Raw genomic sequence first — 5,000 nt, 5'->3', positions numbered from 1 at the left:
TTGATCCTAACCACAAAAATACTTGAAAAAACAGAGAGAGAGAATATGTATATAATTTCTTTTACTAATCCAAACACACACACACACACACACACACACACACACACACACACACACACACACACACACACACACACACACACACTCAAAAATCATCCAAACACACTCAAAAACACCCAAAACACACTCAAACACCCAAACACACCCAAAACACCTAAACACACTCAAAACACACACACACACACACACACACACACACACACACACACACACACACACACACACACACACACACAAACACCCAAACACCCAAACACACTCAAACACACTCAAAACACACACACACATACACACAGACGTTTGCAGCCCCCCTCGCCCCTCTCCACACCCTCCTGTCTCTGGTCAAACAAACGGATGGTGTTTTAATCCAAACGGAGATGGATGAAGCGATCTCTGCGTTTGATTCACACACCGACCAGATTTTCCAAACGGCTGGGCTCGCTATGGCCTGCACATCCAATCGAAGAAGTGAGTGTGTTTGTTTATGCGTTTGGGTGTGTTTTGGGTGGGTGTTTTTGTGTGTTTGGATGTGTTTTTTGGGTGTGTTTGAGTGTTTGGGTGTGTTTTGTGTGTGTTTGAGTGTGTTTTGTGTGTTTTGGATGTGTTTGGATGTGTTTTGGTCTGTTTTGTGTGTTTTTAAGTGTGTTTGGGTGTGTTTTGTGTGTTTGGGTGTGTTTTGTGTGTTTTAGTATGTTTGGGTGTGTTTGAGTGTGTTTTGGGGTGTTTTTGTGTGTTTGGGTGTGTATTTTGTGTTTGGGTGTGTTTTGTGTGTTTTAGTATGTTTGGGTGTGTTTTGGGGTGTTTTTGTGTGTTTGGGTGTTTTTTGTTTGGTGTGTTTTGGGGTGTTTGAGAGTGTTTTTTGTATTTTGTGTTGTGTTTGGGTGTGTGTGTGTGTGTGTTTTGGGTGTGTTTGGTGTGTTTTTGTGTGTCTGGGTGTGTTTTTAAGTGTGTTTGGGTGTGTGTTTGGATGTATTTGGGAGTGTGTGTGTGTTTTATTGCTATTATTATTAATGTTTTATTTTATTTTTTGTCTGTTTTTTTTATTTTTTTCTCTTTTTTTTCTATTAATATTATCTCTCTCTCTCTCTCTCTCTCTCTCTCTCTCTCTCTCTCTCTCTCTCTCTCTCTCTCTCTCTCTCTCTCTCCACAGCCCAGAGAGACATACGCACATACTTAGCAACTCTGGAGTGGCTGGAAGGTGTTTTAATCCCAGCAATCCAAACGCAGGCAAACACGGACAAACACACACACACACACGCCCTGGCCAAGCACTGGGAAAGAGTGGTGGGGACCCTCAAGCGGTGTTTAGATGATATGGTGGACCCCTCTGCGTTTGTTTTGGTAAGTTAAACAGTGTTTGGATGGTGTTTGAGTGATGTTTGGTGTTTGAGTGGTGTTTTATGGTGTTTGAGTGGTGTTTTATGGTGTTTGGATGGTGTTTTATGGTGTTTGATGGTGTTTGGTGGTGTTTGAGTGATGTTTGGTGTTTGGATGGTGTTTGAGTGGTGTTTGATGGTGTTTTGTGTTGTTTAGGGGGTGTTTGAGTGATGTTTGGTGGTATTTTGTGGCATTTTGTGTTTTTGGGTGGTGTTTGAATGGTGTTTGGATTAAATTGGTTAGTTTTTATCCAATTTTGTATTATTTCTCTCTCTCTCTCTCTCTCTCTCTCTGTCTGGTATATTGGCTAAAACTAATATTATTTCTCCTCCTCCTCCTCCTCCTCCTCCTCCTCCTCCAGGTAACCAAACGGGAGGTGCAGAAGATTTGGGTGTCTCTAAGGAGCCGTTTGTACACACCTGACCTTCTCTGGCTGCAAGAAAATGCTATGAAGATTGTGTGTTTGGCTCAGAATGTCCTCCTTGTGTCCTCCTCCTCCTCCTCCTCCTCTTCTTCTTCTTCTTGGGTTTGCAATTACATGAGGCAGGATTTGAAAAGCGGTGAGTTTGTTCGTTTTTTTGTGTTTTTGGGTGTTTGTGTGTTTTTTTTGGTGTTTTATTGTAAATTTGAGTTTTTTTTTTTTTTTTTTAACTATAGGGCTAAAACACTCGTATGTATATATTTTCATGATCAATATGTGTTTTTAAAAGGCTCTTGTTTGAGTGTCCTCCTCCTCCTCCTCCTCCTCCTCCTCCTCCTCCTCCTCCTCCTCCTTCTTCTTCTTTCTTCTTTTTTCTTCTTCCTTCTTCCTTCTTTTCTTACTCCTCCTCCTCCTTCCTTCTTTTCTTCCTCCTCTTCCTCCGTCCTTCTTTTCTTCCTCCTCCTCCTCTTCCTTCTTTTTTCTCCTCCTCCTTCTTCCTTCCTTCCTTCCTTCCTTCCTCATCTTCCTCCTCCTCCTTCTTCCTTCTTTTTTGTCCTCTTCCTTCCTTGTTTTCCTCCTCCTCCTCCTCCTCCTTCCTTCTTTTTTCTTCTCCTCTTCCTCCTGCTCCTTCTTTGTCCTCCTCCTCCTCTTCCTCCTCCTCCTTCTTTGTCCTCCTCCTCCTCCTCCTCCTCTTCCTCCTCCTTCCTTCTTTTCCTCCTCCTCCTCCTCCTTCCTTCCTTCCTTCCTTCCTTCCTTCCTTCCTTCCTTCCTTCCTTCCTTCCTTCCTTCCTTCCTTCCTTCCTTCCTTCCTCCCTCCCTCCCTCCTCCCTCCCTCCCTCCTCCTCCTTCGTTATTAACTTTGTCGTGTTCGTTGACTCCCGCAGCGTTGAGAGAGGTGAGAGGCGCCCTGGGGAGAGTGACCGCCTCTCCCAGCACACTCTCCCACCACCGCAGTCTTCTCAAGCGGATCCAACTCACTCTCACTCTCCTCTCACGCCTCTCCACCTCTCTCGACACCACCACCGCCACCACCACCACCACTCCGGCTGGTGGTGGTGGTGGTGCTGGTGGTGCAGGTGGTGGTGGGTTGACAGGTTTGTGTTTTTTGGTGTTTTTTTTATCTATTTTTTCAATTTTTCAATATATTTTTTTTCGTTTAGTTTTTTATTTATTTTTCATGTTTATTTGATTTTTTTTCAGCGTTTTTTGTTTTACATTTTTGTTTTTTTACATTTTTGTATTTATAGATTTTTTTTTAACATTTTTGTTTTTGTTACATTTGTTTTTTACATTTTGTTTTAACATTTTTTTTTTTATTTTTATTTTTATTTTTATTTTTGTTTACATTTTTTTTTACATTTTATTTTTTTTTTATTTTTTTTACATTTTTGTTTTTTACATTTGTTGTTTTACATTTTTTTTTTTTGTTTTACATTTTTTTTTACATTTTTTTTTTTTTTTTTTTTACATTTGTTTTTTTACATTTGTTTTTTTTACATTTATGTGTTTTTTTACATTTGTTTACATTTGTGTTTTACATTTTTTTTACATTTGTGTTTTACATTTGTGTTTTACATTTGTGTTTTTACATTGTGTTTTTACATTTGTTTTACATTTTTTTTTACATTTATGTGTTTTTACATTTGTTTTTACATTTGTTTTTTGTGTTTTTACATTTTGTTTTTACATTTTTTTTACATTTTTTTTTACATTTTCCTTTTTACATTTGTTTTTTTTACATTTGTTTTTACATTTGTGTTTTTACATTTGTGTTTTTTTTACATTTGTTTTTTTTTTTACATTTGTTTTTTTTAAATTTGTTTTTTTACATTTATGTTTTTTTTTTACGTGTTTTTTTACATATGTTTTTTCATTTGTTTTTTTTACATTTGTTTTTTTTTACATTTGTGTTTTTTTTACATTTGTGTTTTTACATTTGTTTTTTTTTACGTTTGTGTTTTTTTACATTTTTTTTTTTTACATTTTTTTTTTACATTTATGTGTTTTTTACATGTTTTTTTACATTTGTTTTTTTTACGTTTTTTTAACGTTTTTTTTTACATATGTTTTTTTTACATTTATGTGTTTTTTACATGTTTTTTTTACATTTGTTTTTTTAAGTTTTTTTAAAATTTGTTTTTTTTTACATTTGTTGTTTTTTACATTTTTTTTTTTTACATTTGTTTTTACATTTTGTTTTACATTTTGTGTTTTACATTTTTTTTTTACATTTTTGTTTGTTTTACATTTTTTTTACATTTTTTGTTTTTTTCATATTTTTTCGTTATTTTGCATATTTTTGATTTTTTTCTCATATTTTTCCTTTTTTTCATATTTCCTGTTTTTTAATATTTTCCAGTTTTTCGTTTTCATATTTTTCTTTTTATTTTTCATATTTTTTCATATTTTTCTTTTTATTTTTCATATTTTTTCATATTTTTAGTTTTTTATATTTTTCCTGTTTTGCATATTTAATTTTTTTTTCATTTTTTTCTTTTTTTTTTTTCATTTGCTTTTTTTCATATTTTTTTCATATATATATATATTTTTTTTTCATTTTTTTCATGTTTTTTATCTTATTTTTTCCATTTTCTATTTGTTAATAATTCTCTCTCTCTCTCTCTCTCTCTCTCTCTCTCTCTCTCTCTCTCTCTCTCTCTCTCTCTCTCTCTCTCTCTCTCTCTCTCACACAGCGGAGGAAAAACACCATTTGATAACTACCAACATAGAGAGCCTTCCAGTGGACGCCCCAGCCCCCGTCAGCCCCCATCAGCCCCCGTCAGCCCCCGCCAGCCCCGTCATCCCCGAGCCCCCCCACCAGGCTCGGGAGGCTGGGGTAGGGGGGGCGTGTCTTGTGCAGGTTAGAGAGAGAGAGAGAGAGAGAGAGAGAGAGAGAGAGAGAGAGAGAGAGAGAGAGAGCTGTTTAACTCTTGCATTAAGGAGGAGGAGGAGGAGGAGGAGGAGGAGAAATGAAGAAGAAGAAGGAGGAGGAGGAGGAGGAGGAGAAATGAAGAAGAAGAAGAAGAAGAAAAGGAGGAATAAGAAAAAAGAGGAGGAGGAGAAGAAGAAGAAGAAGAAGAGGAGGAGGAGGAGGAGGAGGAGGAGGAGGAATACATAGGAATACATAGGAAAGACGAGTGAC

General features: G+C 36.5%; 1 protein-coding gene across 1 annotated transcript in view; it reads left to right on the top strand.

Annotated features, from left to right (window-relative positions):
* LOC123509121 overlaps positions 1 to 5,000 on the top strand; it is a 16,478-nt gene that overhangs the window by 7,778 nt on the left and 3,700 nt on the right. Inside the window, exons 8-12 of the mRNA XM_045263267.1 lie at positions 357 to 528; positions 1,211 to 1,401; positions 1,799 to 1,997; positions 2,743 to 2,952; positions 4,552 to 4,718. The gene's annotated coding sequence lies outside the window, so the exon portion shown is untranslated. The remainder of the gene's footprint in view (positions 1 to 356; positions 529 to 1,210; positions 1,402 to 1,798; positions 1,998 to 2,742; positions 2,953 to 4,551; positions 4,719 to 5,000) is intronic.

The sequence above is a fragment of the Portunus trituberculatus genome, chromosome 26 (assembly GCF_017591435.1).
Source record: "Portunus trituberculatus isolate SZX2019 chromosome 26, ASM1759143v1, whole genome shotgun sequence".
NCBI lineage: Eukaryota > Metazoa > Arthropoda > Malacostraca > Decapoda > Portunidae > Portunus > Portunus trituberculatus.
Note: the sequence above shows the minus strand (reverse complement) of the source record. Positions and strands in the feature narration are given on the sequence as shown.